At 39.8% G+C, this 25,037-nt stretch overlaps 1 long non-coding RNA gene and 1 pseudogene across 2 annotated transcripts; one reads left to right on the top strand and one right to left on the bottom strand.

Moving 5' to 3' along the window:
- Positions 1-233: 233 nt before the first annotated feature.
- LOC308337099 (large ribosomal subunit protein uL22-like) lies at positions 234-793 on the bottom strand (annotated as a pseudogene). Its single transcript has one exon. The product of its transcript is annotated as a large ribosomal subunit protein uL22-like (transcript).
- Positions 794-19,019: 18,226 nt separating this feature from the next.
- Positions 19,020-23,284, top strand: LOC308336941. Its single transcript, XR_013966285.1, has 3 exons — positions 19,020-19,296; positions 21,839-22,049; positions 22,583-23,284. It is a non-coding gene; the product is annotated as an uncharacterized lncRNA (long non-coding RNA).
- Positions 23,285-25,037: the final 1,753 nt, after the last annotated feature.

The following is a 25,037-nucleotide window of genomic DNA, read 5'->3' as shown; positions in this document are numbered from 1 at the left end:
GAGTACTCAGAAAAATCATGAAAAAACTTTTAGATTTGCTTCCTGAATCTGCAGGAAAATCTGAATAGCTAATTGTGCAGCCTCTGCCTAACAGGCCAAACATACACGTGTGTGCGTGCGTGTGTGTGTGTGTGTGTGTGTGTGTGTGTCTATCTATGTACATGGCTTTATATACTTACCATTTCTTTTTTTCCCCTGTTTTTACTTTTATTTGCATTTACTTTATGCAGAATTTATTCCCAGGCCATAAATTTTTGTTTCTTCAGTTTCTTCTGGGATAGCTTTTTTTTTTTTTTCTGTGCAACCTCCTCTTCTGGCTTAGGAACAATCTGCTCTTTTGCAGTGAGGATGTCTCAGTGTGGCAGGGAGAGCGCATGGGTGCGTCAACCTGACCATGAGCCCTGTAAGTTCTACCCTACATCTTGGGGGCTTTGTTCACCTGCATGTGCTCCATAACCAGAGAATCAACATCTAGACCCTTAAGTTCAGCATTATTCTCTGCATTTTTAAGCATGCACAGTAAAAATTCAGCACCCTCTTCGGGTCACCGATCTTATGTCCAGCCCCACTGTTTGGCCTGGGTGCACCTGCCAGCACCACCATTGGAGCGACGGAATGGCACCCATTGCTTCAGCAAAGTGACATCTTTCAGATACTTGGTGGCTTTTTGGACACGCATACCCTTGATGGTCTGGGCAGTTTCACATGTGTTCTTGTAGTGAACGTGAAGATCTGAACCTCCTGATTTGCATGATTTTGTGGGGTCTTCTGGGTCAAGTGAATAGTGAACCATTTTCAGAGATCACCTCAGGCCACCTAGAAGAGCTATGCTTAACATTTCTAAGGCTAGGATCTTAGTATATATCTTGATTTTTAAAAAAGATTTTATTTATTTATTGGACAAAGAGAAATACAGCGAGAGAGGGAACACAAGCAGGGGGAGTGAGAGAAGGAGAAGCAGGCTTCCCGCAGAGCAGGGAGTCCGACATGGGGCTTAATCCCAGGAGCCTGGGATCATGACCTGAGCTGAAGGCAGACACTGAACAACTGAACCACCCAGGCACCCCTTGATTTTTTTTTAAACTAAACTTTAAAAATATATTTTGGAATAGACAATGCCAAGATACAAAAAAGTATAAAATGGAAAGCTTTTCTCTAACCACTCAGTTCCCTTCCCCCGAGTGAGCAAGTGAGATCAATTTCTCTGTGAAACATTTGCACGTATAAATTTTATAGTTATCAAACACAAGTGGCAGCATATGACACATGCTCTTTCAGGCTTTACTTTTATATTTTATGATATATCTTGGAATTCATCCACACTCTTCTTATACACAGAGTTGATTCTTTCTAATGGTTGCATAATATTCCAGTGGGTAGAATATATCTTAATTTCTTCAGCTGATTGCTTATTAATAAACATATATGAAAATGTTTTTATAACCTTGCACTAGTTTTATTTGTACAAAATAATGCTACATAGTGCCAAATCATTACCCTAGTTAAGTCTAGCTACTATCCATCACCATACATCGTTAGTTTTTTGTGTGTGATGAGAACTTTTAAGATCGCTCTTAGCAACATTCAAATTTGCAATTCAATTTTATTAACTATAGTCACTGTGCCATATGGTACATCCCTGGACTAATTTATTTTATAACTGGAGATTTGTACCTTCTGACCTCCTTCACCCATCTTGTCCTCTATCCCTACCCCCCACCAGTCTAGCAACCACCAACCTGTTCTCTCTTTTTTCGATTCCACATGTAAGTGAGATCATACAGTACTTGTCTTTCTCTGTCTGACTTATCTCACTTTGCATAATGCCCTTAAGGTCCATCCATGTTGTTGCAAACACATATATGAAAACTTTGTTTCCAATACTGCTATTATAAATGGCACGGTAATAATAAAGCTGCATATATGACATTTCACACATGTCATAAAATGTATGTTTTCCACTAATCTCATTTAACATCTAAACGATCCTAATAGAGATAAAACAACATTCTTTCTTAAGACTATATATTTATTTAAAGAGAGTGTGCGAGCAGGGGGAGGGGCAAAGAGAGGGAGAGAATCTCCAGCAGACTCTGGGCTGGGCATGGATCCCAATGCAGGGTTCAATCCCACACCCCTGAGGTCATGGCCTGAGCAGAAACCAAGAGCCGGATGCTTAATTAACTGAGCCACCCAGGCGTTACCCACTTTTTTTTTTAAATCACTATGGCTGTAGCACAGTGAATAGACTGTGGAAGGTAAGACTGCAAGCAGAGAAATGAGGAGGAGGCTACTGCACTAGTCTAGGTGAGAGAATGAGGGTAACCTGGTCTGGAGTGATGGCAGAGGGCCAAGTTGGACATTTTATTTGAAATAAGTTAATTGGCCAACAAGGCCATTAGATACACAAAACTAGACTTAACAAGTGAAATATGTATCAGAAACTCATATTTGGAAGCCATTGGCAGATAGATAGATACTGACCCTGGGCATTGGATGGGGCACTATGGGGCTCTAATTGGGCAACCATGGGGTGAGATTGGAAGAGGCCTTAAGGCTGCACTCAGAGAAAGGACAACATTTGTTCTATGGGGAACAGAGAATAAGTTATCTAAGGAGAATAGAAGGGAAGATTCAGAGAAGTAGGAATAAAATCAGGAGAACATATTGTCATGATCTCCAAGGAAATTGTGTTTCAAAAAGGAGGAAATAACCAACTGACATTTATTGTTCATTTCCAAAAAAATACGAAGAAAAAGTCCTCTTCTGCACTTTATTCGAGGCTTTCACAGTCCACTTAACTTTTTTTTCATATCGCTTTTTTGGGGGGTTTGCAACTCTGATTTAAACATATGGTGATTCAAGTAATTGTGTCTCCCAATGAGAATGTAAGCTTCATGAAGGCAACAGTAACAGAGCCAGTAGGTGTAGTAGTTGAGGTCATTGGTTACCTCGCCAGAGGGAAGAGACGAGGGGATGACAGCCAGATGGAATGGGTAGAGGAGAAGATGAGAGATGAGAACGTGGGAAGCAAGTATAGACAATGGTCCTGAAAAGTTTGGCCATGAAGGAGGAGAGCGATGGGGCAGTAACTGGAAAGCGAAGTGGGACTGGAGGAGGCAGAGCGTTATTTTTACCATCAAAAAATGTTCCGACTGTGATACATGATTCATAGAGCTAACTGCTCTGTCCTGGAAATTGTCTTTTTCTTTTACAAAGTAGGAAGAACCTGACTGTTTATGTGAGCACTGGAAATTCTGCCACTCTGAGCATCTCCTTTGCGTCCTTTATACAAGATGGTAGAAGACACTGAAGACTGAATTTGTGTCCTTTCCCTGTGGTGACAGTGCAACTAGATGTAGTTAGCTGTTAGAGGTCCTGGGACAGCGTGCGTGTAATTGTCTCTGGAGGGGTATACTAAGGACCCTGGGGCTAGGCCAGTTACTCCCACTATCCTAAAATGTAACCATCCAAAAGTCCCAAATGCTTTTTTTATTCACTTGTAATGGATAGACTGTAAGTAAATATATTTGAGATCATCCTAAGTTTTCTAATAATCTTACAATGTTGAAAGTCCTCACTTGAATTTTGAGTAAATTCAAAGGTAATTGCTTACTTTCATGTGAAGAGTTTCCTTTTGAGCATCAAGCTGAAATCAGGATTACAAGTACACTTAGGAAGAGAGGAACTAGTCTGAGTTTTTTCTCTTTCCACAGGAGTATCTAATTTTGAAGCTAAAACCTATGTTTCTGTGTTCTGATGACTCTAGTTGTTAAACATTCAGTAGGGAGCAAAGCTGCAGGAAATGTTCTCTGGAAGGGATATAAGTGAACGTGGTTAATCCCTCGTGAGTGTGAAGTCCGTGCCTGCTAGTTGTAAATTTAGCAGGGAGGAGCCCGCTGCAGTAACATTTGACCTGTTTAGAATGAACTGGATTCCGTCTTTGAGGCTCATGAGAACTTTATATTCCCAAAATGTGAATCATCTTTAGCTCTTTTTTGAGTTCCTTCACCTCCGTCACTTTTTCAAAGGATATATTCCTCAAACATTTTCCTCTGCAATTACTCATGACTAGCAAACTCTTGGTGAATAGAAAAATGGCTATATGCTCAGGCTGGTTTCAACTTCACTTAAATTATTTTCTGAATTGCTTACGTGTCCTGCCAACCATGACTGTTCCCCTTCAGAAACCATTATTATTATACTTTTTGCTCTCTGGAGATGGAGATATTAAAGCTACAGATACTATTAGAACAATTTTGGCAAACATATTCAGCCTTCATTCCCAGATTTGCCAACAGTGAATCTGAATTTGATCATTTTCTTTCTTTCCTCTACTTTTTCTGCTGTTATATGCTTCAAAGACTTGGAGATTATGCTACTTGTTACCCGGATGTCCTTGAATGAGCTACGCTAATGAACCCTGTTCTCTAAATATTAAAGATAATAATATCGACCTCATGGAATTTCTAAATGAAAAAACTGTGTCCAAAATAATTAGAACTTGGCTCCTGAAACATATCACGAATTTCCTAAACATTTAGCTCAAGATGGATTATTTCCTGGAAAATAATAAACATGTTTAACTGTGTTACTAATCCTAAAATAATATACGCTCACTGTGGAAAACTTGATAAATAAAAAACCATAAATTAAGACTGTCTGTTGTACTACCAGACAGATATAATCATGATTAACATATGGGTGTGTTAAATGGAAAAAAAAATGTAGGTGAAATCCTGAGCCCTACAACCTAGCACTGAAGTGGTCAAGCAACTATGTTATAGCCAGATATATGTGTCTGGTATAAAAATAGGCATACGCTGGGGCGCCTGGGTGGCTCAGTGGGTTAAGCCTCTGCCTTTGGCTCAGGTCATGATCTCAGGGTCCTGGGATCGAGCCCCACATTGGGCTCTCTGCTCTGCGGGGAGCCTGCTTTCTCCTCTCTCTCTGCCTGCCTCTCTGCCTACTTGTGATCTGTCTGTCAAATAAATAAATAAAATCTTTAAAAAAAATGGGCATACACTGTGATAAGGTCATAAAGTTAGCCCTTTAAAATATCTACATTTTATCTACATGTATATTTCTGTATCTTTAGATACATCTACATCTTCATCTGCATCTTCAGGGATAATACGGTTTAAAGTGCCAGGCAAGTCTTTCAGTGGAGACTGAAGGTTTTCTCCTGGTAGGAGTACTGATTTCTTCAACTCGGGTCCCGGGTACACCTTGCAGCCCCATGCAAGGCATGTTCTCTCCTCTGTTCTGGACAATTCAGAGAAATGAAAGGGCTACCTTACTGCAGCCTTTCTGTCTAAAGGTGCTTTTGAAGAGATTGGGATTACCAAGGATGGAGAGGGCAGTGTTAAGGGGGTAACCACCGGGGACCTCAAGCTTGCTCTGATATCAAGAGAATATCGTCGGGAAGCAGGTCTCCACACTGTAGGCAGTGCCACTTCCCACATCCGGTGGGTCTGTTTTGACCAGTAGGAATTTCACAGGCTCCAGCCGTACAGGGGAACCTCGAGACTCAATAATTTGCTTGGGGGCAGCTGACTTGTGACATCGATCATTTGGGTCTCCAGAGATATCTGCCACTCGTTTTGTTGTATGATCCCAGGCAGGTTATGTTACCTCTCTGAGCTGCAGTTTCCTGAAATCGAGACTCTTGCTTGCAAACAATGGCAATTTAATGTAAAGTTGTATAAATAAAAAGGAAATGTATTGCCACTAGGATAATGGGAGGATAACTAACATCTCTTGAGAACTCTGTTTGCTGAAGCTTATTCTAAGTGTAATTACTTTTTTCTTTTTTTTTCTAAGTGTAATTACTTTTTAATCTGTCCACAGTTTTATACAGCAGGTTCTACATTATTTCTGTTTTACAGATAAGGAAACTGAGGCACAGAGGTAGTGCCCCAAAATATGCAGTTGTTAAGTATGAAGCTAGGACTCAAATTGATAGATGATAAATAGCTGTTGAATAAATACATGAGCTGCCAGAAAGTAACCAGCGTGAATAGATCGGTTGTCTGGAAGTAATAAAATATTTGTGAAGCTAAAAGCATGGTTTTATTCCCATATGATCCACTGAGTATATTTCTGTTTCATGGTAACAGCAATATCCTTCGCCTCGCCTAACTTTGGTTTCTGGTCACCTGACAAGCCAATGTACAAAGAGGTTGTATCATGACTGGGATTACCACGTGAAGCAGGTTCTACAGATAAAGAATGAATAGCCCAATCTCATATATGAGAAACCCAGCAAAGAAATCACTCAATTTCTGTGTATCTACCATTCAAAATGCATTTGGAGGGGCGCCTGGGTAGCCCAGTCAGTTAAACATTCAACTCTTGATTTCAGCTTGGGTCATGATGAGTCATGAAATCGAACCCTGCATTGGGATCCATGCTGAGCGTGGAGTCTGCTTAAGATTCTCTCTCTTTCCCTCTCCCCTTCCCCCACTCTCCTTTCCTCTCTCTAACAAACAAATAAACAAACTGAAAAAACCCAAAATGCATTTGGGGTTCAAGGTCTTTCAATAATGACAAAAATATGTGCTGAGTTAAAAATAGCCAGGAAGACTAGCCTCTACCTATAAAGAGATCTCTGTGTTTCATCCAACATATTCTTGCCTATTTATGCTTTGCCTTCTTTCAAAAGCAATTTGAAGCATATGACACATTTTTTTAATGTTCCAAGTCTTCTCTAAAAAGCCCACCTGTGGATGCCACACTTAGAATAGAAGGTAACAGGAAGTTATCATAAAGCCAAGCTAAAATGTGCACATAACTAAAAGTAGGAAAGAGATAATAGTCAACAGCAACTACAGTAAAAGCATAGATTAAATTACCACAAGGGGACAGATGAACTTCCATAGCTAAATTATAATAATTAACAACAGTATAGAATTCCCTGTGATTCAGTAGTGCAGAAATTCACTGAATGACTACTGTGTATTAAATATGTTCCATCCACCAACAATTCCACCATTTTTCCTGAAGTGTCTTTTATGTGCCAGGTCCAGTTCCAGAAGCAAGGGATACAACAGTGAACCGAACACATAAGATGCCTTGTCCTCATAGAGCTTACATTTTTGTGGTGGAAGCAGGAAAGAAGTTACATAGGGAAGGTACACAGTATGCTAGATAGCATTAATTCTCCCAATAGTCGTCACAAGTGAGAGTTACTACCTCAAGTTTCAGAAGAACAACATATAAACTAGGTCAGCTATAATTTGTCATTTTTTCCCATTCTGTCAATGTGACGACTAAGTAACATGTTCCATCGGTGGCGGGGGGGGGGGGGCTCTACAGAGCTGTGGCGGGTCATGATGATGCAGCACCTTTGACCCACCCACTGTAGACAACCTATGGCCCAGAGAGTTTAGCTAATGCCCAAATGCACAATAGCAAGCCTGAAAACGAGTCTTCCAGGGGCTGGACAAAAGATAAGAGAATCTTTAAATGAAGGAGTAGTAAAAGTATCAAAGGGATGGAAAAAATTTCTGCTAGATTTGGCAAGCAGGAGAATGTGAATATTTTATGAAAGCCAGGTTCAGTTGTGTGGCGGAGGCAGAAACCAGAATGCAGTAGCCTGAACAGTGAAAGAAAAGTATATGAAACTAGCTCAAATAGAATACAGGACTCAACAAAGAGAATTATAAAGTGTTTAGAAAAAAAAAGAGTAAATGTAATTATGATCAGAGGAATGATGGAGCCCTCAGAGAAAGAGCAGACATGGAACAACTGTGAGGAATCAAATAATCAGAGAAGGGAGAGAAAAACATCAAGAAGCAAGGAACCAAGTAGGCAAAGAGGCACAAGTAGGTCAATGAAGAGTCCGTACTGTGCTTTGATTTGACTCTAGGGTAGAGAATATATTTGGGATTAGAAACCAGTAAGATTGGGAATGTGGGCTAGGAATAGGTCATGAAGCTTCTAAGATACCACAGAAATTTTATTTTATTTTATTTTCAAGATTTATTTATTTTTAGAGAGAGGTACAGAGGGAGAATGCAAGTGGGGGGAGGCGAAGAGGGAGAGGAGGAGAATCCTCAGGCAGACTCTGCACTAAGCCCTGAGCACAGAGCTGGATGTGGAGATCGATCCCAGGACCCTGAGATTGTGACCTGAGCCGAAACCAGGAGCTGGTCGCTTAACCGACTAAGTTATGCAGGCGCCTTGATACCACAGAAATTCTCACGGAATAATCAAATTTAGTTTTGAAGAATTAGACATTGTGGCAAATTTTGTTTTGAAGATATTATCATTGAAAAATAAAATGTATCAGGTTTGTAGTAATAAATGTTTTTGTTAAAGCATCCCCCAAGTAATCAGATTTCAACAGAGAATTGATGAATTTGAAAGCATTCTATAAAAATATAGAATTCTATATTCTATATTCTATATATTCTATATTCTATTTCTATATATATATTCTATATCTATAGAATATAGAATATTCTATAGATATAGATTCTATATTCTATATTCTACAGATATAGAATTCTATATGGAATATAGAATTCTATATCTATAGAATATTCTATATTCTATAAAAATATCCCTATAAAGGCACATGAAGTATCTGCTGGGGTTAGAAGAACAAATTGTACTACCTATCACAACAAGATGTTACTGTGTGTTTCTGTAATTCTTACTGCCAATTTTTATTTCAAATCTATAGTATTTTAACACACACACTATTCCTGAAACTCCTTGGAACTTAAGTGGGAGGTGGACTTACTCATATTGGAAATGTCATCCATACAGCATCAGTAGGATCCCCCCACTGAAAAGGTATTGAGAGCTAATTAACTCATCAAGCGAAGCTCACTGAATAGTAAACCAGGACCCATATCTTATTCAGTATTTCATCTTAGTCGGGATTCCACCTTGATCTACCAATGCCATTGACCCTCTCAGTACCTGAAAAGTGCAGCACTCAACTGAGCAACTGCTAGATTTTTCTTATAAAGTCTAGAAAGTTCAGTGACTTTTTCATATTCTTTCAAACACGCTGTGGCTTTATCCAATTTTAATTATTTCACTGAAGAAAAGATCACTACAAACATAGGTCATAATGTTCACTTGAAGGATATTTAAGACCTCAGAATACTTCCCAACAACTCTCCTGATGTTACTACAATGGCAAATACTGCCACTTGCCCATGTAACACCCATTCCCCTCCCCAGTGTTCCTTGAGGGCAAAGTACATCCTAGAGGCTGATAGAGGCGATTAATGCAATTTACGCACCACACACTATACCGTTGGAGTCTCATCCCCTGTGCCTTCTCATGTTGCCTATATTCTAGCTATAATGAAACTTTTGAACTTCTTGAACTGTGTCATGTTCTTTCATGTCTCTTCATGTTCAGATGTTGTTCCCTCTACATGGAACACATCCCTTCCACATCTTAATTTGGTAAAAACCCTTATCGTCTTCAACCCGGCTCAGGCTTTCAGTATTTCAGGTTAGGATGCATGGCCTTAGTACATGTTCCCACAGCCCCCAGGGCATAGCCTTTTACTGGCATGTAATTGGTGCGATAAACATGAATGTAACACTGATTCTGGGCCAGGCACTGTTCTAAGTGTTTTACAATTATTCTCTGAATTCTCCTAGCAACCCTGCGAATGTCACATCCGTTATTATCACACTGTTTTATAACCACTGGCATGTTTGTTGATCTTCTCCATGCTACTGCGGGGCCTGGATTATGATATGGTCAGTGATCTATGGGCCTAGTACAGTGCCTGACACAGAGGAACTATTCAATACAGGCTTGCTGAATGAATGTATTTGTTTCTCAGCTATGTAAAAAGTCATTCAGAGCGAAGGGAGGTTTAGATGGAATTGGGGTAGAGGATGGAGAGGGCTCACACCTGTGTTTCTGAGGGGACAAGGAAGACAGTAGGATCTGTGCTGGAAGATGCTTTGTAAACAGGGGCCTCATGTGGGCACCGGGCGCCCCAAAGGGCAATAGAAGGAACAAAGGAGCAGCAAACAAGAACAGAAAAACCCCAAGCTTACCTACTTCACAGTTCTGTCCAGCATCACTTCTGAGGACAAGGCCAAGTAATTCAAGGCCAGGGAGTATTATTTCCTAGGTTTCCAGGGAATCCAAAGACCTTCAGTCTGTAGCAAACAGAGAATTAGGCTGAGGAAACTAGACGCCACTTCTATGCCTTGGAGGGATGACAGCTAAGTTGCTGGAAGGCTTCAAACCCTCCCCACACTGAAGACTTCTGGGGAGGGCAATATGCCACCTCCCCAACCAGCCTATCTCACAGTTTGTTCTTACTGGAAGCTAACTTAGGTTTCAAGGGGAATTTTGGAGCTAATTTGAAAAACACCTTTTGTAGAGATGGAAAACAACTTATCAAAATGTTCAGTAAATCCTCCATATTTGCAGAGAATGTTTTCTTTTAAGATTTTATTTTATTTATTTGACACAGAAAGAGAAAGGGAACACAGCAGGGGGAGTGGGAGAGGGAGAAGCAGGCTTCCCGAAGAGCAGGGAGCCGGACATGGGGCTCCATCCCAGGGCCCTGCGATCATGACCTGAGGCAAAGGCAGATGCTTAATGACTGAGCCACCCAGGAGCCCATGCAGAAGATGTTTTCTTAAGTTCTTATTTTTTTTTAAGATTTTATTTATTTATTTGACAGACAGAGATCACAAGTAGGCAGAGCAGCAGGCAGAGGGAGAGGAGGAAGCAGGTTCCCCGCTGAGCAGAGAGCCCGATGCGGGGCTCGATCCCAGGACGCTGAGATCATGACCTGAGCTGAAGGCAGAGGCTTAACCCACTGAGCCACCCAGGTGCCCCTTCTTAAGTTCTTATAACAGAGAAGACCTCTGACGACTCACCCTGTCCATTAATAGCAACTAACTACAGTAACTGACTGTACAGTCAAGTACTACATTTCACATGGGAAAGAAAAATCTCACGTAATCCTCACATGATGGCATGAGTTAGGTAGCATTATTTTTAAAGATTTATTTATTTATTTTAGAGAGAGGAAGAGAGAGAGCAAGTATGAGCAGGAGGGGCCGAAGGAGAAGGAGAGAGAATCTCAAGCAGACAGCATCCTGAGTGTGGAGCTTGACACAAGGCTCGATCCCACGACCCCAGACCACAGTCTGAGCCAAAACCAAGAATCAGATGCTCAACCAGCTGAGTCACCCAGGTGCCCCGAGTTAGGTAGCATTACTAACTTAATTTTGTGGTTGAGAAAACTTGGTCTCAGAGAGAATGACTCACTTGTACCATTTGCTGGATGAATACAAGATAACTTTCCCCTCATTCTTACCAACTCTACTGTTAATAAAGGCAAAATCATTGATTAGGGCTAAGCCTGGGACTAGCTCTGGGAATTTAATTATTTAAAATGATGAATTCTGAATCCCAAACCCAAATAATCTCTTGTGTAATAAAATTTCCTTCCATGAAGACAGGGGATTCATCAGGTGATTTTTTTTTCTAATTTTAGCAGCCTCTCCAGGCATGGTCTATTCAGAAATTAATTGAACTGAAATGTTCACTTTTTACGTGTGGGCAAGAGGTATTTTAAGAGTGGTTTTCTTTGGAAATGCATATCAAAATCATCATGACATACTACTTGACACCCACTAGGATGACTATAATAAAAAAAATAGATAATCCCACATGCTGCTGAGGACGTGGAACAAAGGGAACCCTCATATATTGCCGGTGGCACCCTAAGTGGTGCAGCCACTTTGAAGAACAGTTTGGGCAGTGCTCAAACATTTACTTATGGAGTTACCATTATGACCTAAAAGGTTTTTTTCTTTCCAAATCTTTATAATTGTACGTTTTTGTTATGTTAGTCACCATACAGTCATCATTAGTTTTTGATGCAGTGTTCCATGATTCATTGCTTGCATATAACACGCAGTGCTCCATGAAATCCACGCCCTCCTCCATATTTCTAAGAATAATGAAGAGAATTTTAAATGCCTGTGTACACAAAAAGTTCATCACAGAATTATTCGTAATGGCCGAAGGGTGGAAAACCACCAAAATGTCCACCAACAAATGAACAGATAAACAAATTGTGGCGTAACCCTACAACAGAATATTTTTCAGCTATAAAAAGCAACGAGGTACTGATGCATGCTACAATAAATGAGTAAACTTTGAAGATACTATGTTAAATGAAAGAAGGAATGAATGTCACAAAAGATTGCATATTGTACGATTCCATTTTTATGAAATGTTCAGAACAAGCAAATCTATGTGGATGAAAAGCAGATTAGTGCCTGTCCAGGAGTGGGGGTGGGGGACAGGGAAGATGGCAGGAGACTACTAAAGGGTGTGCAGTTTCTTTTCAGGGTAATGAAAATGTTCAAAAATGGCTTCAAAAATCAAAAATTCAAAAATTTTCAAAAATCTACAGCTCTGTGGATATACTAGAAGCCTTTGAATTGTACAGCTCAAATGGGAGAATTTATGGTATGTCAATAAAGCCATTTTTAAAAAGGTGTTTCTTCACCTTCACTCCTAACAAAACTTAACAACATTAGGTCATCTGGTAGGTTACATGGCATTGATACAAGAGTCTAGTTGTATTGTTTTACTCGGTACAACTCACATCAGTTTGTTAGGCATGAAGCAAAACAGTAAAAACAATTCTCAATGAGGGGCAGAAAAGTTTTCTGTTTGGTTTCGATTGCAGAAGCATCAGCCCTTTTCCCAGTAACACAGAGGGCTGCTCGGTCTATTACACGGGATTGTTATCAAGAACTCACACAGAGGACAAAGTTGGGAAATGTTCTTTCTTCCATCTTCCTGTTCACGAGACAGCCCCATGCCTGAAATTCTAAAGCTTAAAAGGTTTAAAGCATTTTTCCTTGACCCAATGTCAGCAAAGTAATAAGTAATGGCAAGAACTGATTTTGAGAAGGAAACTTCATCTCCAGGGAACCGGGTCATAGAACTGGCCTGACAACTCCCTTACCCCTCAACATACATCCCAGATATTTCCCAAAGAATGGGAAGACTGTTCTCATGACTTTATCTTATCGACCCAATGACATTCTCTTAAATACCAAGTCCTCTTCTGTTCATAAGAATACAAGCCATTCTGAGTGTCAAAAAGATATGGGAAATATGTTTATACGCACACTTGTATGTAACCCAGCTTCAATCCGTGGAGTCTCAAGGGAGAAAATGTCTCAGTCCAGGGATGATTCGCAATTACATTTTATGTCGCAGCTGGATCACCGAGTGGTCTCCAACTCGACAGCTGACACAGTGGGAGGTACACTGAAATGAACAATGGGAACAGCTCCAGGTGGGCAGAATGGAAAGCATGCTAAGAAATAAATATTCATTGCATTTTGAACGTGTGCAGAATATTCCAGATTTTCCAGAGGGATGAATCAGATGCCAGGGAGTTGGGCACTAGTCTGATAAGAACCGGGAGATGTTAGGGTATTCTGGGTGGTGGCATGCTTTTGAGCTTTAGGGTCTCTGGAGGTCAAAACAATAGCTCTTTATTAACAAAATGTACTGAGAATTGCCATTTTTTTTTTCAGAATGTGGATTAAATGTCTCACTAAATGAGCATCGTGAATGCTTAATTTGCTGCCATGACTTTCCATGTTTATCAAACAGTCCTCCTTCATCCTTGGCTTATTGGACACTAATTTGAGAAATACTTAATTGGAGAAATATTTGGAAGGTAAATTCATCAGGACTGTTGACTGTTTAGGTGTAGGATGAGAGAGAAATCAGGAGTCGCAGAGAGTCCTCTATTTTTAGCAGAGAGACTGCCCTGTGCAAATAAGTTTAAGTTAATTTCACAAGAAGATAGACTAGTGCCAGTGGGTGGAGCTTCTGTGGGAAAGGACAAGGGTTTATCATTTGTGAAATGCTGTTTCCGTGCTGGTCTCCAAGTTGGTGCTTTACGTACCAATTTTCCACTTAATGTAACGAAGATATTTCTGTAAACATAATTGTTTGAAAATAAAAGGTGGTACCTGAGGAGGGCAAAAACACCTCACAGTGAGAGGGTTCAAGGAAAGGCTTGACTGCCCTTAGGGATGAGGTAGAACAATCTTCTCAAAATTTAAAGTGCTGGGAATCACCTGGGGCTCGTGTTAAAACGTGCCTGTTAATTCACTAGATTGGGCTGAGGCCTGAGATTCTGTATTTCTCTCTTTTTAAAATATTTTATTTGTTTGAGAGAGCGAGAGCCAGCGTGAGAGAGCATGAGCTGGGGGGAAAGGCAGAAGGAGAGGGAGAAACAGACTCCCCATGGAGCACAGAGCCCGACATGGGGCTGGATCCCAGGAGCCTGGGATCATGACCTGAGCTGAAGGCAGATGCTTAACTGACTGAGCCACCTAGGCAGCCTGAGAATCTGCATTTTTCTAAAAAACTCCTAAGTGATGCTGCAGCTGCTGGTTCACCGACCACACTTTTTGTAGCAAGGATGGTGAACAAGTTTCAACCCATCAGCAAATTAAAAACAGATATAAAATAGAACACAAGGGGGAAAGTATCTGAATTCCTTGCCCACAGTAAGTACTGTTTTATGGAAACTCTCAGGTCCGGTTAGGCCCCAGTTGGTATATAGAGCATCAGAATGTATGTTATGCATCTCTTTTCTATTCTGGGTCACAAGCCAAAACTCTGGAAAGCTAGGATTGTGGAGGAAACCTGTACTAACAGATTGAAGTAGACAACCACTTAGGCTCCTTCCTACTTTCAAATTCTGATTCTGTGCAATCTTACATCTCTTGTTCAAGTATCTTGTTCTAGCATTTACAGAATACTCAAACAGGTTTGAGCATCATCATGTTGGGAAGCCAAGATGCTGACCTCAGCAAGGCACTGTGTAAAGGGGTGTCATTTTCCTGTGGATAGTGTTATGATGACAAAGCCCAGAGAGTCCCTGCTTCCAGAAGGATATTTCATTCTTCTTTCTGTTGTTGTTTTGACATGGGGTCATTTGTTTAATTACTCAGGGTTGTTAACATCAATTTGTGAATTATAGGTAAAGCCATTTGAAAGTAAAATAAGAACCCAGAAGGGTGCACGTCATTTCCAAAGCTACCTTATTTGCAAGGTCATAACTGAGACTCTAAATAAATCTAGTTCGTTATTTTTTAACTGAACAAAGATTGCATTTGAAATTCAATCAAGATACAGTGTCACTTTTGTTACTGCTCTAATTTACAATCTGTACCAAAAATATCTCAGTTTAAAAGATTATACGCTTCCCAAGGGTACTAGTGTGTTGAGGAACACACACACATACACACACACACACACACACACACACACACACACACACACGGTTTGTAAATTTAGGGTTGGAGCCGAGCAACTAAGGGCAAGCAAAAGCAGCTGCAAATGTAAAGAATGTTTTAATGAGGTATTTCAGTTTGGAGTTTTACTACTCCAGTAGTCAGAAGGCTAAGTTTGTGGTCTGAGAAGTAGTCACTCATATATGACTTCTCTTGTTAACATTAGAATCGAAGAAGTTAGATTCTACCACTCCAGTTCATGTAACTTCTCTAATAAGCCCCAGGCACTATGTGAATTACATTAATTATAAAACTAGTAGATACAGTATTTTAAAAACCATATAAAATATCCATTCTTTCTGTGTTTTATAGTTGTTTTCTTGCATCACAAGGTAACTTTTCATTTAAGAACATGGGCTGCTATTTCAAATAACCTGTTTGGCAAAATCAACACAATATTTACTTCTTTAGTTAAGAAATGACTAAGTCCAAGTCCAGTGCAAGTGACGCCTATCAATGCTAGAAATATCTAATTTGATCTTAAGGCATTTCAATACAACTTGAATGTTTTGATGCAGAAAATGCAATGTGGAACGTTAGTTATTGAAGATCAAAATGAATCAATTTTGGGAATAAATGCCCTTGACAACATTCAAATGGAACTCAGAAACAAACTTCTCTTGATTCCTTCTCATTCAACTCTGCGCCAAGCTTTGCCTACTAAGCCCAGACTCAGTGGTGTGCCAGATATAGTAGGAAACACAGAATAAACAAAAGGTGAGTCCTGTCTTGAAATCCCTTTCAGTTGACTTTTCTGGATTGCTAGAATTTCAGAGATGAAAGGCCAAATGGATATAAAGGCAGATGATCACATCTGCCTTTAGCTAGCAGTGGATCCAGTCTCTTCTTATTCTCAATTACATCACTCTTTGGCATACCTCCAGTATGGCTAAAAATCGAATTACACTCCACGTTCTAAGGGACCAACAATTAGCAAGCTAATAGACCGTCTCCTATTTACATTTCAAAAACTCAAGCTAATTATTTACATGTCACCTTGATTATAGGTAAGAGCCCTTTTTAGAAAAAAAAATGGGACTTGCAGAGTATACTTGAATTTCACAAGTTCCACATTTCATATCAGTGAGCTAAACTGAGTCAATATTTTCATACTAGAACATAAAACACTGTCTCATTTCAACATGTTGCATTAGAAATATTTAGAGTTGGCCTCTGGATGGAAAAATACTTCATGGACATCTTAATTGCCTTACCCTACTTCAGGCAGTGGTTAGTCTTTGGGGATGGTATATGTTCTCGTTTTATAGTTGTTGTATTTACCTTTGGATGATCCAGTATTTTTGAAGGTTTTATTTATTTAAGTCATCTCTCTACCCATTGTGGGGCTTGAATTCATGACTCCGAGATCAAGAGTTGCATGCTCTACTGACTGAGCCAGCCAAACACCCCTGATACAGTATTTTGAATTTCATTTGTTATTTTGAATTCCAAAAAGACATGGAGGCACTGAATAAATTTAGATCTTCATCACCAATAGTATTTCTTCCTTCAGTGTATTCCTAAAGATGATTTGGTGATTACAGGTAGACTCAGTCTAGTACCAAGAAGCATGCTTATCAATGAAACTAAACCTTCAATTGAGTTGGATATACAAAAATAAGGTTAGAATCAGCTAGATCTGAATTACCATGTTCAAAGTCTAAGACTCCATAAAGATCACTAACCCAAGAAATGCCATACCTTTTTAAACTAATTCATGCTAGACTTGTTGCTGAATAATGATGACCTATCTATCCGTTCCAAATACTGTGGATTCTCTAACAATCTTTCAGTGGCCTCGTACGAAGATGTAAAATTGCTAGAAGTGTTAGGTACTGGAAGAGACCAGTGGTGAAGATATTTAGGGCAGTGAAGCCTTTTAAACAATGGATTCATAGACATATAAGTAAAAGGCTACCTGGAAATCTACGTAAAGGAATATTTTTAAACTAAAAACACTCAAAGCTAAGAAACAGAAAACCCATATTGAACTTCTCACTGCCAAGACTCAATCGTTTTATGTAATTGTTAGATAAACCCTGCAATACACCACCTATTTATGTAGTTGGCTGCCAAATACATAGCAAATACATTGCTTTTTATTCTGCTTTTTCTATTTTCTCACCGTCATCTTGGTGAATTGAAACTACACATGTACCATATGTGTAAAAATAATGATTTTTATCCTCTCCAAATTTCATTTCTGAGATTTTTTTCAATTTAAGTTATATACAAGATGGAGAGGAAGCAACACAGGCCTTTTTGTTATTTTCAGACTTTCCAAGTCATAATTGGAGAAACGCCACTTTATCACCCTCCCAAATAAAGGCCAATAGGAAAAATAAAGTGATTTCTGTTTATCACTACAATTTTCCAATGCCACAGAAGAAGCTTTTTTTTCCCAAGTATGGGACATTCACATACCTACACCACACACACACACACACACACACACACACACACTCTGAATCGTTGCTTGGGACTTCCAAATAGTAAAACAGTAAAGTATGGCTGAACAAAATGTTCACAATAAAATGCCCTACCTAGATACAGAGTACTAAGCCCGTATGAACTTAGCTGTGGTGAATTAATCTTTCAGAGAAACACAAGAGCAAAAGATTCATCAGGAGGAGTCAAGTTTCACCTATTTTTAACCTTTAACACCAGATGTAAAAATGACCCACTCAAATGTGTCCAAAGGCCCACTTGTTGAATCTGTTTATGATCCTGTCATTTGCTACAGATGAAGAAACTGAGGCACAGAGACGACTAACCAGGTCCTGGGGCCTGAGCAGTGCCCAGGGCTGACTTGGAGGTCCGTGCTATTTCCTGCAGGATCATGGAAATGGCAAGAACTCGGGAACTGAAGGCGGGGGAGGGTGACTAAGACATTGTGTAAAACGCCACAGTTTAGACAGTTGTGGAATGTATGTTAATGTCCGTTGCGGAACTAGGGAGATAACTGTGGGATTAATATTATATTTTTAAAGGTCAGAACATTCCCTGAAGCACAAGGTGGGTATGAGGGAGGGAATAAGAGGCCAAACCGAACCTGGCCAGACCTCTGTGTATTGAAACAGTATCCTGTAATGTGAAGTAAATACAACAGAAAATACAAAGACCTTGATCATCCTTGCCCTCTTATCTGAAATGAGTTCATTACTGGTTATCATTTACACAAATTAATTCATATCCCTAACTTTTTCTGGATCATGAAGGTTATTCCACACTTACTACACTTCTGCAGAGATCTGGCAACACAAAGAAAGTTTTATGTTATTTTCCATTAGGAGATAATTACAAACTTTGTAGATCCCTCTCCGTTTATAATTTGTATTCTTTTAAAAGTTAACCTTAGCCTTGTACATGTTGTTTTGTTTAGTGTCCTTGTGCCTGGTTTTAATCTTAAATAAACGGATAAGAAATACTACTTTTTTTTTTCCTTCAGCTGGGGAAAAAGAAAACCTGAAAAGCCACTTCAACAAACCCAAATACTGCAGCAGTTTTATCCCACTTCACCAACCTCTCCCACTTGTTAGGAGCTTTGATTGGAGCTCACAAGGTTATCAGATTGTATGTCTATTGTCCTGTTACGACTTCCTTGGCCGGCTTCCTGTGGTAAACAGCGCTGATGGGATGCTTTGGATGCTTTGTTCAGGCAGCAGCAGCGCAAGAGGGAGCGGGAGGGGGACGGTCTCCGGAGGTGGGGGACGGGGTGGGAGAGCTGTCAAGGCCTTCCCAGAGGTGGAGCTGTAGCTACCCACAGCAGGACAGTCCGTTCTCATCAGTGCCTCAATGTGCTGACCTTAGGACCAGGTCCTCCTTGGGAGGCCTGGGAAATGCGGAGTGAAACTGCGTGCTTTGTTCTTTGGATACAGACAGCAGTTAACAGAAGAAATTGAATGAAAGAGGGTCAAGAAGAAGTAAGTGGAAACAACACCAAGTCTGGTTAAGGTAAAAGGAGCTCAGCACTGACCTATTTTCTTTCTTTCTTTCTTTCTTCTTCTTCTTCTTCTTTTCTTTTTTTTTTTTTAGCAATTCTCAGTTCACATAATCACTTGCCAAATTGCTCTGGCTAAATCCTCCAAGGGGTGAAGGTGATTGTATTTAACGAAGGAGTTTAAATAAAACATCGTATGAAACCGTATCTAATCAGCTAATGAAAAATAGAAAAGCATATTTGTTCCTATCTCCCCAAGGTTCTTTGGTGTCCTATTGTGTCCCTATTGCCTTTGACAAAAATGAGGATGTTGCAGTATGAATAAAAGAGTGGATTGAGTAGAAACTGGGGGCTTTAGATCCCTCTTAATGCATCGATGTAAGTTTCAGCGAACAATGCTAAATGACATTTGTTGCATACATGATGTATCAGTTTTCAACTGCTGCTATAACGAATTGCCACCAATAGTGGTTTAAATCGACATAGATTTATTCTCTTCCAGGTCTGGAGGTCACAAGTCCGAAATGGGTGTCAGTGGACCAAAATCAAGGTCTTGGCAGGGCTACATTCCTTCTGGAGCCCCCTAGGGGTAAATCGAATTTCTTGCCTTTTCCACATTGTACAGATCACCTACTTTCCTTAACTGGTGGTAATCTTCCAGCTTTAAAGCCAGTCAGTTCTTTCTCACGGTGCCACCTCTCTGATTCTGACTCTTCCGCCTCCCACTTCTGCAAGAGGCCCTTGTGACGACCTTGGGTCTACCCAGATAGTCTGGGATAATCTCTCTATCCTAAAGTCAGATGAATGGAAACCTTACTTCCACCTGCGACCGTACTTATCTCTTGCCACATATCCTAACACATTCACAGGTCCTAGGGATCAGGATGGAGACGTCTTTGAGAGGCCAGTATTCTGCCTACCACACACAGTACCAACAGAAGTAATGAGCACTACTGGGCAGTTTGCGTAGGATAAATGCGATGAAATAAATTTTCCAGAGGAGATGTGGACAAGCCAAGTCAGGCAAATTTCACACGCCCATGTATTACTCCAGGCATTCTTACATTGTTTCCTGTTTTGTCCTTCATTTTCAATCCTCACAAGATGCAGTTTCTCGCACAATTACTGGGCTGTTGTTAAGCCCAGCTATGTCAGGTTTTCTCAAGTTACATAGCTACTGGTAAGGAAGAAGCCATTTGCAGAGATCAGTTTTCAAATAGATACGTAAAACCTACCACGTGCCACTGGAGTGCTAGGTTTCAGGCCCGTGTTTTGATCCCAGCCAGCACAGATGTGCCCTCATGAGACGGACGTGTCTATTTAGCACTAGAATGGTAATGTTCACAGAAGTCTGTGCTGCTTTAATCTTTACTCAAAATATCTAAGGAGGAGGAGGCAGCCGTTGTCCGAATGTAGTGTTCTTTCTAGGACATACTGTCTAACTAAAGGTTTGGTTGCCCAACCAATGGGTTTGGCAAGCGGTCTTAAATTCTTCTTTTACTCCATATTTCTCAATTATTGAATTGTCGGTGCAAAATTTTATCTCACATGAAGATTGAACTTCAATGCAACGTCTTGATGCTCGTTTTTGAGATAGCTCATTACATGTGTCAGTGAAGTCTTCTGAGACAGACTTATGCTGACAATTTTGAGGGAGAAGCATTTTACCTGGATGCCTAAGAAACCACCTTGATTCTTGCACTATGTCCCTCAAATTTATCTTCTATACTAAGTGACTTAGCAAAACACAACTTGTTAGCAGGATATACACCTGCAGGATCTGGTCCATGCTAGAAATTTCTCTACAAACATATTTCCCACCACTTCCCACTTCATGCTTTCTGAATTCATACCAGACTTCCTATGATTCTCTACACAAGCCATGTCATGTCAAGACTCAAACTTTTCCTTTTGTTTCCTCTGTTTGGAACACATTCCCCAGTTTCTTTACTTAGCTCAACCCGAAACATATATCAAGAATTTACTTAGGTGGGGCGCCTGGGTGGTTCAGTGGGTTAAAGCCTCTGCCTTCAGTCCAGGTCATGATCCCAGGATCCCGGGATCGAGCCCCGCATGGGGCTCTCTGCTCAGCAGGAAACCTGCTTCCTCCTCTCTCTCTGCCTGCCTGTCTCTGCCTACTTGTGGTCTTTGTCTGTCAAATGAATAAATAAAATCTTAAAAAAAAAAAAAAGAATTTACTTAGGTATGGCTTCTTCTAAAATTTCCCCTAACCCTACACTTAACCCATCCTGGGTGGTGACTCCCCTCACCTTTTTTAGTGTTCATCTCCTTTTTTTTTTTTTTTTTAAGATTTTACTTATTTATTTTAGAGAGAAAGAGAGCATGAGTGGGAGGGACAGAGCAAGAGAGGAATCTTAAGCAGACTCCCTGTTGGGTCTGGAGTCCGACTTGGGGTTTGATCCCAGGAACCTGAGATCATGACCTGGGCTAAAACCAAGAGTCAGATGCTTAACTGATTGAGCCACCCAGGTTCCCCAGTGTTCATCCCCTTCTTGATGTCACAAATGGTGTCTCAATCTCTTGCTTTCCTATCAGCTGGGGAGGAAGTTTAAAAGAAGAGAGTCAAGACTCAAGGATGATTTACCAGAGTAAACACTGTACCCTTGACTGGAGAAAAATTAAATAAGGGTAAGCTTCTGCCATTGGATCAGCCACGAGTATCCAGTCTGGTTTTCAATCTCTAAAGAACCACCGAGATGAAGCACGATCAGAAAGGTCACAAATCCAATCTCCAGATTTCCAGGAGGTACTACTTCTTTAAGATTGTTATGCACCTTTGTTAGCACTACCCTGTATCTTTCAGCTTTCAAGTGGGTTTTACTGTATTAGAATTAGATCAGTAAATTCATCCTCACAGTTACTTAAAAACTGGGTTCATAACTTCTTCTCTCATCTTCACATTTTTTTTAAGTTGGCAATACTAGTTGTTTAAGTCTATCTAAATTTTCCCTTTAATTTATAGAATACAGTCTTGCTGACAAGATATAAGTGAAAGTAGTTTCTAAATTCTTCCATCTGAACTCACCTCTTTTAGTAAATGGCATGTTTGACTGGAGGAAATCCTTGGAACATCTCTCTGGTCTTTGGTTTTCTCCACGGCCATTAATATCCACCTTATAATGAGACTCCCTTTACGTGGTCACCAGACTATTGGCTAAATTAGATGAAAACTGAAATATGTGCTTGAAGGCTGGGACTTAGTGGAATGGGGACAAGCTATACCTAATTGGTGATCATTATTCTTATCTTCATTAAAATTCTCTCTTTTTGGCTTAACAGATACCCCATACTTTCTGAAGGTAACTGAGAATTTCTCTCTCATGGCCATAGAGAACACACCAGCTTCCCAGAAGAACTGATGCACTAGAAAGAACACTTATTCATTTCTGTTAGTATGCACCAACCCTGTTGGTTGACTGTGGGGCAACATGGAAGCCAGGACCTTCCTTTCTCCTGCCTTGTCAGCCAATTAGTTGGAAGAAGAGCCAAAAAGCAAGTGTGAGTGCATGTGTGTGTGTGCACATACACGTGTGTGAATTCTTCTGGTTTACCAAGGCACAACCTGACATAAAAAAAAAATCAGAGATCTATAACCAGCACCATAACCCAAATAATAGTTTTTAGTTATCTAAGAAATAGGAAATAAAAAAAAAACTCATCTACGAAAACTGATTTATGTTAGGGGTGATATACAGAAGAATGTTATGTGTTGAAAGAAGTAAAAAAGTGTGTGAAGTTGAAACTACTTTTATGAAATTGAATTTGTACAACTCTCCATCAAGCTTAGATGTGTGTGGGAATGAAGGTTGTAAGAAATCCCTTCTATTATTAAAAAGTATAATTCATGTTTTTTTCTCATTCAAACATGCCTTGTCTTTGCTGCAACTGTATGAGTAATTTTATAGTCTTGCAACACACTCATGAGTGATGGGAACATTTCGCCTAAATCCAAAATAAAAGCTTTTCTTTAGTAGAAGTATTAAACCCTGCTGGACAGCTGAATGTTACAAAGCTCTTTTTTTAGCCCCTGGCAGTGAAATAGGAGATCTTTAGAAGGATTGAGATCTTCACTATGGACCTACGAGATGTCTCTTTCATTCAAGCCTGGGGGTCAACTTCAGTCATCTTGGGCGAACTTAAAAACTTTTTCCCACTTCATAGAATGGACTATGGGGAACAGGATAAAGCAAGGAATTTTGGATACCAAGAGCTAGCTTTATTAAGATTAGAGCCTTTTAAGTAAAAAGGTCAATAGGCCACATTCCAGTTACTTCAGTGAAAACCAACCATAATAAAATAAAGTCTAGTTTTTCTGATATTCTGTCAACTAGAAATTCCTATTAATGCTTTCTCCCACACAGATCATTGAAAACTGATATTCTCACTAGTGACCCTGAGGCTCTGAAATATTTGAAAGCTTTCCTAAATTATCAAAGAAAGATGGAATGACTTCAGTATCATCTCAGTATTAAACATGTTTCCTACAATGTAAGGATTCAGTATTTGTATATACTGCAAAATGATCACCACAGTTATTCCACTGAAAATTAAATGCTTTTAAAACTGATGATCCAAGTGTGCCACAGAAGTACAGTACCTTCAGTTCCACAGATTATTTGACTAATGAGAAGTATAATTTTTAAGTTGTACTCATATTTAATGTAGCAGTTCCTTTCAGCATTTGATACAGATTTTCTGAGCAGCTACAATATATAAGAAAATGTAGTAGCCTGTGTAAAAACTACAAAAGGAATAAGACAAAACCCTCGGGCCTTCACAACCTGATGGGGCAGAAGGGTATATCCACAGACAAGTTTTATGAAAATATTTTTAAACAAATGCCTTTACATATGTGTAAAGCACTACCACACAATCTTGCAAATGAATTGTGAGAAACATTTAAATTTTTCTGTTTTTTAAAAAGATTTTAGTTTAGAAAGAGAAGGCAAGGGAGCAGGGGGGAGGAGAAGAGAGAGAGACAAGCAGAGTCTGCACTGAGCTTAGAGCCCAATGTGGAGCTCAATCCCACAACCCTGAGGTCATGACCTGAGCCAATACCAAGAGTCAGACACTTAACCAACTGAGCCACCCAGGTGCCCTGATGAGGAACATTTTTAAATATCAGTGGTCAGTATACATAGTGGTAATGAGTTTGCAATACTTTATATGAAGAATTCTGTCTCACCTACCCCAGTGGTTCAGTTTTACCCTGACTTTTAGGCTAATAAAACACTAGGATTTATAATTTAACATCTGATACTTGATAACTGTTAATTTCCCAAAAGGAGGGACCAGATGCTTTAACAAGGGGATACCTGTGGCAAATCGTATCCGATTTATTTCCAGGGCTGATTTTCTGAATAGTTGTCTACATAGGTATTCTCTCTCTCTGGGAACCACTGAACCCTCCCAAAGCTGTAGACTGCATAAAAGAGGCCAAAATTCCCAGCTAGAGGAAGGACAGTCTTCACCCAATGGTACCCAATACCTGTGTGCACCTTTACGAATGTTACTATAAGCACACTCCAGGTGTGTGTCTCACTGAACTCCATATACAAAGCATCTGGCATACCATACTTCCCTTAGCTGTATTTCTTATGAGTTCTTGATGTTGCCATACCTTAGAGGAATAATAAGAAATGGATAAAGTTTTGAGTAGATAAGAAAAATTTTAATACCTGAACTATGTCGACTCTCTAATTTTAGCTTTTAATTAAAATGTCCTCAATTTAGT

This window comes from Martes martes, assembly GCF_963455335.1.
Source record: "Martes martes genome assembly, chromosome: X".
In the NCBI taxonomy this organism is placed as follows: Eukaryota; Metazoa; Chordata; class Mammalia; order Carnivora; family Mustelidae; genus Martes; species Martes martes.
This window is presented reverse-complemented; position numbering and strand designations above follow the sequence as displayed.